Below are 9,532 nucleotides of genomic sequence, written 5' to 3'. Positions count from 1 at the left end.
GTTGCTTGGGCTAAGCAGGGAGTAGGAAATCACTATAGTTGATAATATTGTAGAGAAAAACGCGTGCGAGGAGGAGGGGGAAAAAAAGACATATGGTGTCATTGTTTAAAATACTGATGTGATTATCATCTGCCTGCTTTATTATGATTTTTGAGGGTATAACGAATGTATTTATTAGCAAAATGTTTAATGAAGATATACTACGTATAATTGACTTCGACGTTTTTTATCCGTTACAGTAGATTTGAAAAAGTCACACCCATGAAATTGTAATTCATTTTGAACCTTATTCTCAGAATAATAGCTAATGAAACGACAAAGTAGAGTATTTGAAATATATTTGAAGCTCAAAGTTTAAAAAAGAAGGCTTTAATGAAATATAATCTACATACTAAAAAATAAACCATTAAACATTTAAGTTAAATATACAAAATTAAACAATTAAAATCATATAACTATTAATAATAATAAATTATAAATAAAGAATATTGAAATAATAGATTGATCCAGAAAATTTTTTCTTGTTCTAACATCAGAATTCAGTTAAATATGTCATAACTTTAGGTTGCAATACACAAGCGAGACGTGGAGTTTAATCAAAAGATAATCACCCCTCTTCTTCATGTGGAAGTTGCTATATACAATTGTGCACAGGATAGATATATCTCTACCGATGAGATCTAACTAATTATTAATAATAAAGTAAATGTCAAAATCATAAAATTAGACAATAAATATATTAATAAAAAAATGTTAGAAATAAATTAATCTTAAAGATTTAGAGCAAAAGCTAATTATGTAGTAATGTCCGGCGATATTACTCCCTATTAAGAGCATCAAAAAAGATATTTCCCCCGTTATTAAGGTATGCTTATATAACAACATACTATTATCATGAAGGATATACACAATTGTTAATTATAATGCATCACCCAATGTAACTACCCTCGTTGTTGTGACCATTTAAACAGTTATTTTTGCCTTTTATGAGTTTTCTGAACATCATTTCTTGGAGCCCATCAACCATAGCTAAGCCTTAAGGGATAAAAAAGTAATATTTAATGACTATGTAATATTGGAAAACCTAATTATCATACCCAAGTCTTAAAACGAAGTAAGTAGTCTCAGACAAACTTGTTGCAAACCATCCAAAGCTACTACCCCTGTTGTTGTGACCATTTAAGCAGTTGTTTTTGCCCTTTACTGAGTTGTGTATCATAATTCTTGATATGTTTAGCTAAAATAGAATCATATTTTATGGTTAGATTTAAAAAAAAATTGAATACTTACTGTGAGATAGTACAAAATTCAGAGTTCCATTTCGATATTCGTAAATACTTTTTACTGATAACTTGATCGTCATTTGGTGTGGATGACTCAAAACATTTTATATGTATTTCTATAAATGACATCAGTAACAACATCCTCCATTAATTTAATGATGGTTCCTCGGGAAGGGATATGTTTACCCTTGTATTTCTCCATAAATTTTTTGAACGTAGATGATTAACAATGGATAAGGTTATATTACATACAATAAGCATCCTTGTGAAATCAGAGTTAAAGTCTGACTTGATGTATTCATCGTTAAATTGATTTTATAGATGAATATCCATACTCTTGTTATGAGATGAGGATAATGAGTGGCGTGTAATTCTAGACAGGGGACTAAAGGCACATTTATATCGACAAATCCGACAAACCATCTGTTTCTCATCCGGGAAGTATTTTCCAAATTCCTAGGCCTCCATTTTCAGAAATCCAGACAGAAGGCGACGTTATTTTAGGCATTTTATTCAGTTCTCTATCGACTATCCCCATCTAATATTATTATATTAATACTGAATAATAAAGGCGGGAATGATAACGTTCATGATTGATAGAAGAAGATGTATATTATTTAATCAATGATGCCATAAGTAATTTTTCTTTTCTCCTCGCACGCTTTTGTATTCTTACCAAAATTATCACCCTTAGAAATCACATTGACAATGGTAAAAATAATTGAAAAAAGAAATGAAAAATTATTCAGAAAATACCTCTATATACTACATAATAACATACAAATAATTATAATATGAATGTTTTGTTGTTGTCAAGAAAGATCCTGATAATTCTAATTTTAATTATCTTATTATGATAATAACGATGGTGCAGAAAATTGATTATACTTTGTACTACATATATAAATCATACTATATCAATCCGATTCATTAAGGAAATCCATAATGTCTCGCCCCCCCCAATACTCTTATTATTGGCTCTTGTAACCTTAGCATAAGCCCCTCTTATATAACCCCTTCAAAAATCGACACATCGTAGCCTGTCCCAGCTCAAAAGAGGGAACCATGCAAAATTTGAGCCTCCTAGGTTCAATGTGAATGTATAAAGGACATTAATACACACACACAATCTCTCTTTTATATACTTACAGATAATATTCATGTCTGATTATAACTCATTGACTATATAGCATTTTCACTGACGTTGAAAAGAGGCACCCATGCAAAATTTCAGGCTCCTAGGTTCAACGATTTAGGCCCACATAAACTCTATTTTATACAGATAACAAAAGTAATAATAGAATGTATTCTGATTATCCAAACTAATTCGTTCCCTTAAAAAGTTTTGTATTGATCAGTCTAGAAGAAAAAATTGGTCTTATTTAAAATTATTTAGATTGGCAGAGCCAAGTAAAAGACGCCTCCCGCATAGACTAGCTGGCAGAGCCCGGTTAGTCGTCGTTTATATATAATAAATGTAAAATCTGTTACTGTGTTAGAAAACATAGCCCAAGGTTGTGCGTCGATAGACGCCCAAACTAGCTGGTGTACGCATATAACGTAAAATATAAAAATTATAAAATATGAAAAGATGTATTAACTCGACTAAGTTTTTTTCCGGAAACCTAACGCCAATGTCTATAGAAACCCGTTCTAAAAAAACAGAAACGGAAAAAACAAAATACCATCTTCACGGCAATCAATTCTAAAATTGTATAGCTATAAAAAAGTTTTTCTTATCTGTTAGCTAAATTTTGCATTTATACAAATTTGCAAAATGTTCACGTTTAACCTATTTTTTTTTCCTTTTGAAGTTAAAAAAAGTCAAAATTTTAGGTAGAAAACCAGGTTTCTTGGAATAATAAGTCGGTAAAGTTGTGCCCTGTCCTAAAAATTATTTTAGGCTTAAAAATATTGAAAGAATCTTGAAAAAAAATTTTTTATTGATGTTTCAAAAATCCTTATTGTATTTTTTTTTTTTTTTTCACCGCTTTTTATTTAAATGTTGAATTATTTTCGGACCAATCTTTGTTGATTATTGACGGTAAAACTAGAAGGTGTATGCATATAGTTAATGAGATTAATGTTCTAATCAATGAAAAACAGTAATATCTTTACCATTTTTTCATAGGAAAACCTATTCCATGGTCTGGAGAAACCCGTTAAAAAAAAGGAAAAATCCTATTTTCGAATATTTCCTCTTTTTTTTAAAACTTCAAACGTACATTTTCAGTTTTTTAAGAAAAAATAACATAAAAATGTTATAAAAATTTTGCATTGTTGCCATCACAACAAAAATGAAAATTGAAGTTTAATTGTAGAATTAGTCTTACACAGTTTAATTCCTTCATCTAAAATATCATATCTTGAACGGTTACTGGTATTTTTTCCGCTAACATGTTTGCACTCTACATTTCTTCCGCTTATATTTTTTCCGTTGGTAATTTTTCCTCGAAGAGATTTTGTCTCATGACATCTTCGTTAACTTTTTATGTTTTTCTATTGTCGGTTCGAACTTTACCATATAGCTAGGAAAGAAGAAAAAAGGAATAATGATAAAGAAGTAATAATGTGTAATCTTGTACTGTGTATGTTATATATTATAAGGAGAAGGAGTCAGGAATCACAGATCTGGGATACAGAGTCTATTTCGAAAGGGCTCATTGACTTTTGGACGTTAATGAAGCGTATTCTTGGTCTTAGTTGAGGATTGAAGAAATGGAAAAACCCCCATCGATCGAAAGAAAGGAATAATTATTCATAGGTCTTGTCCGAAGATGGTGGGTAGTCTCTTATTTCTCTAACGTATCTACTTTTACTTTCAACGAGATTAAATGGCTCACGAAGGTGCATCTCTTTTCTTGAATTCAGCTCACTTGGCCTTAGTTTGATCCAGAGAGCACTATATACATGCAGAGTGCACGTCTTTTCAGAAAATACATATGTTGACATAAACAATCATCTTTGGTATATCTACGTAGCAAAGAAAACTGCTTGATTTGATAAAAGATTATAGGTAATAATCTAACTAATTGTTCGACTAAACGATTTTTTATTTGCGAATCTATCTCATGTTATTCATGAACAACGTTAGTTTGCCAAGAGGAATCCATATGTTCGTCTCCTTGCCTCTTTATTTGTTAAGGACTCCTAAACAAGGTTCGAATTGCTCTTATCATATTATAATTTTAGAATGATGATCGGAAAGAAGTTTAATCCTCGGAGTATGCTTTTTAGTATCCAAGGACGGACTCACGAAGAAATTATAGAGCTCATATCGTTTTGTATCGTGATCTTTCAAGCTTCACATGAATAAATATAATATAGACTTAAATCAATTCATGAATTAGTTCTTGACCTTAGAGTGATACTGATGCATGGCGAACTAAAGGGATGTTCGATAAAGTCTACTAAATAATAATTGTTTCCTCCATTTAGGATTTGAGTAAGAATTATTTGTTTACTATTATTTAAAAATATATTACATTTTACAATTATACAGACCTATTCAATTAGAGAATAATAATCACGTTACCTACAAAAAAAATTGTAGTTATTATGTATATTTCAGAATACTAAAAACTTAAATTATTATTATATATTTTTATTTTACCATATTATTTTATATCCTCTATTACTTTTTACCAAGTAGACCACTTATCACTTTTTAACATACACACGGAGTAACAATGATATATCATATGATGGATAGGAATGGGATATCTTAATTATTCGTTAATGAATCATAGTAAAGGGCTTCGTTGAGGCTTGAAAAAATAGAAAAAACTCTATCGATAGAAAGAAAGGAATATTTATTGATGAATCACAGCTCTTTCCGAAGATGGTGGTTAGCCTCATATTTCTCTATCGTATCTACTTTTACTATCAATGGAAGTTAAATAGCTGACGAAGGTGCATCTCTTTTCTTGAATTCATTTCACTTGGCCTAGTATTATCCTATTCTGTAATATATATTTTATTAATATTAGTTATTATGATATTACTACTGATTCTTTCATTCTTTGTAGACTCCGCCTCCACTTCCTTCTCCAAATGGAAATCACCAAAAAATCCTATCTGGACAAACTACTTTAAAATATCTCTATTACAGATTATTGGTAAAATCATCATGCTGGATCAATAATCTCCATTATAAATTTCCTGAATTTACTCAATTATTCTTCGGAAGCCTATTTTCCCCTCTTGGAACTCTGTCTCTCTCGATCGTACTCAATCAAGAGGGTTATCTTGTCAACCTTGTTTGGATCATTGTTCATTGGAAAAAAACATCAGCCCTAGAAGATACCATGTTTTGATTTTTCTTACGTTGTGGAGTACGACTTTTTATCTTAATACATAATTTATTACTGTTTATTTAACATGATTTTGCATTTTTTATTTTTATGCCATCTTTTATATGGCTCTGGAGAAGCTGATAGTTTGTCTAACGTCTATTTATATATATATATATATATTAACTCAAGTCATTAGTTATAATTCATATAATTTAAATATTTTAATAAGATGTTTTTATATCCTTCATTTTCTATAATAACGATTATATACATTGTTTTATTTATTAAAATAAGAAGACACATAAAATACATAATAAATAACTGATGGTAAAATTCTAAAATGTATGGAGATTCCAGGGAATTCTTCTCACATAGTTTAATTTTTCGATTGGATTGCAATTCAACACTTGTCTTTGGAATCTTTCACTTATGTCTTACTAAAAAAAAAAAAATATAAAGCTGCCATCCCCTCTTTCAATATTCACTTTTTTCTTTTTTTTGGCAATTACCTCTTTTTTCTAAAAACAATTTATTACTTTCCATAAATTTGAGTGCATGTTTGTGATTGAGCGTTGTAATGCATTATGAAAGCCCCCAATGCTATTGTTTGTTCTGTTCTTTCCACTTCTCGTTTTTTCATAAACGTTCCATAATGTAATGGGAAAAGTGGGTTGTATTCAACTTAACTTTTGTAGAAATACACATAATCTCCCATAAATATTATTTATGTTATCCCTCAAAAATGGGGCATTACAAAGCTCAATCACAAGCATTAACTTGCCACAAGTCATTGAGTCCTTTCAAAATAGACTTATCATTCCAGATCAGTGATTCCTTACTCCTTCTCCTTATAAATAATAAAGTATAAACAGTACAAGATTACAGATTACTTTTTTATTATTTATAAATTATTTAATCACTATTTTCATTTTTTTCTTCTTCTCCCTTAGTTATATAGTTAATCTGATTGAAGTACAATTGTAAAATTCTAACCGATAATAGAAAAATATAAAAAGGCGACGAAGTTGTCATGCGACAAAATGTCCTCGAGGAAAAATTACCAACTATAAAAATATACGCGGAAAAAATGTAGAGGGCGAAAATGTTAGGGACAAAATTACCTACAACCGAGTTTGTAATATATCCGACCATTTTTTACGGGTACAACTCTACTAGAAGTAGATTTAAAGGTGAATATGTGATAGTTCTTTATTCCTTTTAAGGGACATACATAATTGTCTAAAATTATATAATTTCTCTTCTAATCTCTGTAAAGGAAATTAATTATTAAAATTAGAAGAACTTCCCATCTTATTCTAATTTTCTTACCCACAATTATCACATTGAATTTCAAGACGCAGACTACAATTTATACGCTGAAATTCATGATATAAAGCAGATGCCACACAATTTGAGCCTTTCTTAAAAGTTTCCTAAAATTATTTTAGAACAAGATTACAAAGACTGAAAACATTGGATAAAAATGTACCTGCTCAACTTGATAAATTAAATGTGTCTTTTCTATTGGAATTGAGGAGCAAGGAATTAATTTTGCTTCAGAAAAGTTAATAATTAATAACGTAACAGATTCTTAAGAATATTTTGTGTATTCAACCCTCTCACTGTAATCTCTATGTTCACTTTGGACATGGTGCATGTACTCCTTAATACTGTCGGTCAATTTAACATGGTGCATGTATTCCTTAAATACTGTTGGTCACTTTGGACATGGTGCATGTACTCCTTAATACTGTCGATCACTTTGGACATGGTGCATGTACTCTTTAATACTGTCATTAATATTTAATGTCTAATCCGCTAAATGATATTTTTGCTTGGATTATCTAAATAATGAGTACAATTCTTGAAAATGATCATAATAAATATGGAAAACATCGCTTCGCTCCCCCATTATACCCAATTAGGTACAAACAGTTTTCCAATGAGGACTAAAAAGGGATATACTGCAATATTTATCGTACCCTTGATCCAAACATGATTTTTATTCTTATTAGATACCACTTCCCTATTCTAATGATTTGGAAAACGAATTGCTTTAAGATCCTAATAAGATGCAACTTTTCCCCGTACAAAAATACCATGATTCTGCGTTAGGTTCTTCAGAAAATGCTCCAAAAAGTGTAAAAATATATTTAGGATAGAAAATAAGCGTTCAGAATTACTTAATAAGTCTTTTCTGGAAAAAAATGTCTGTAGATTATGATTTTTTATGTTTCAATCCTATATTTTGTGTTGTTTAGCCAATAATTTTGAATTTCTGACCAATTTGCCTAAAAATTACTGTTATTGTGTTACAAATTTTTTGAAATTCCAATTTTGTAGACCTATAGAATCTACAATATAGATTTAAAAGACCATTGTTTATGTTAGAATGATAAATAGTTACCAGAGTTGTTTTTTTAAATCTTACTTTTTTCTGTCAGTTTAGTTGTTTCTTCCATAACTTTTGTGTAATGACCGTTTAAAAAATATCTCTCAAGTGACAAACAGGAAACAAAAATTCACACTTTTTTTTTAATACCTGGCATTAGATAACCATATTTACTAACAAGAAAGGCCTACAGCTTTGATTTACCTATCCTTTTATTGATAATTTAATCAGCTTTAAATTGATATTTAATTTATACTATTTCTTGTACAGGAACATATAAAAAAATATATTACCCCTAGTCTCTAATTTTATTGACGTGTGAAAAAATACTGTCCGTTACTTAAATGGTACATAAAAAATTTGGGAGCTGTATACCTGAAAATTTAATCATTTTTAACTGAAATATTTTACCTGAATTTTTGGCTGATGTGTTTTATTTTCTCTTTGCAGGTATAATATTTCTGATTTTCTTTTTACGATTTACGTATTAAAAAATTTATTAAACATTTTGCATTACAAGAAGCCGTGACAAAAATATGGAATGAGTGATATTGGTGAAAAGTTATGACCAGAATATAATTCTTTATGAAAATGATACCAGATTTTGAGTGAAAGTACTTAATATTTCTGATTATTTTTTTTAACCAAGCAACAGAAATTCAATTTTTGAGCAAAATATCCATGTTTTTGAACGTATGATATTGCACAATCACATGACCAGCAGCTACTTAATATTGTCTAAATCAAGGTCCAATTTGTCAGAAAACAACTACAGGTTCTCCAACCCCCTTGTATTTGACTAATTGATTCATTTGTAGAACTTTAAAATGTTGTAGATATATTTTATTTTCGTTAGATTAGACATACCTTTACAAAAATGAGTATATCAGATTTGAATTCTAAATAAAATTTTGATTTTGAAAACATATATCACTTATAAGATTTTGAAACTTGATACTTTCCAAATTTTAGCAATAAAACCGGGCTCGAATCTTAAACTATGTCTTAATACCTTCTCTTCTGTTTTAAATATTTTGATTGTTCTGGCTTATAGATGGATTTCCAGTTAAATTATGTTGCTTATGTGTGAAACCATTTTTCAAATAATGAATATAAAGTAAATGAACTCTGAATTTACCATATCTATGAGGGAAGAAAAAGTTGTGAGACAAACTCTCCCACCAGTAATTATAAATTTGATCTTCCCAATATAGGGCATCAAAATGTCCAAAGACGTAGGCTTAATTACTCAATGGAGAAATAAAAGGTATTTCTAAGAATTGATCTCACCGAAAATAAACATATCCATAATCAAACCAATTACGCCAAGGAATATTGTTTCCTAATGGATTCAATGATCCTTTGAGATACTTTTCAATTATAAGTCCTTCTTCTACATCAACACGAAATGTGACGTTTCTATGCTCCAAAGTTCGTATATTAGAGATATTGTTAATAAATGAAGAACAAACCGGAGAATTCATGATAAAATATTTTATATGAAATTAACAATGACGTCGAAAGATTGACAATATAACAATGATACAGAAAATGACTTCATT

At 29.5% G+C, this 9,532-nt stretch overlaps 3 long non-coding RNA genes across 12 annotated transcripts; 1 reads left to right on the top strand and 2 right to left on the bottom strand.

Moving 5' to 3' along the window:
* Positions 1-321: 321 nt before the first annotated feature.
* LOC139906655 (uncharacterized) lies at positions 322-2,215 on the bottom strand. 2 transcript variants are annotated; one of them, XR_011782335.1, is made up of 3 exons: positions 1,291-2,138; positions 1,098-1,237; positions 322-1,035 (listed from the first exon to the last, which is right to left on the bottom strand). It is a non-coding gene; the product is annotated as an uncharacterized lncRNA (long non-coding RNA). The 2 variants fall into 2 exon arrangements; XR_011782334.1 differs by having other exon boundaries at positions 322-1,237; positions 1,291-2,215.
* A 1,620-nt stretch (positions 2,216-3,835) lies between these two features.
* Positions 3,836-5,808, top strand: LOC121126834 (uncharacterized). 8 transcript variants are annotated; one of them, XR_011782399.1, is made up of 5 exons: positions 3,836-4,063; positions 4,155-4,299; positions 4,378-4,728; positions 4,933-5,247; positions 5,312-5,808. It is a non-coding gene; the product is annotated as an uncharacterized lncRNA (long non-coding RNA). The 8 variants fall into 8 exon arrangements; XR_005867225.2 differs by having other exon boundaries at positions 3,837-4,063; positions 4,131-4,299; positions 4,936-5,247; XR_011782398.1 differs by having other exon boundaries at positions 3,837-4,299; positions 4,378-4,442; positions 4,521-4,728.
* A 17-nt stretch (positions 5,809-5,825) lies between these two features.
* Positions 5,826-8,299, bottom strand: LOC121126835 (uncharacterized). Of its 2 annotated transcripts, none has more exons than XR_011782400.1 (4): positions 7,068-8,299; positions 6,908-7,011; positions 6,088-6,846; positions 5,826-6,015 (listed from the first exon to the last, which is right to left on the bottom strand). It is a non-coding gene; the product is annotated as an uncharacterized lncRNA (long non-coding RNA). The 2 variants fall into 2 exon arrangements; XR_011782401.1 differs by having other exon boundaries at positions 5,826-6,425; positions 6,700-6,846; positions 7,068-8,289.
* Between the last annotated feature and the right edge of the window lie 1,233 nt (positions 8,300-9,532).

Source organism: Lepeophtheirus salmonis, chromosome 12 (assembly GCF_016086655.4).
Source record: "Lepeophtheirus salmonis chromosome 12, UVic_Lsal_1.4, whole genome shotgun sequence".
Taxonomy (NCBI): Eukaryota; Metazoa; Arthropoda; class Copepoda; order Siphonostomatoida; family Caligidae; genus Lepeophtheirus; species Lepeophtheirus salmonis.
This window is presented reverse-complemented; position numbering and strand designations above follow the sequence as displayed.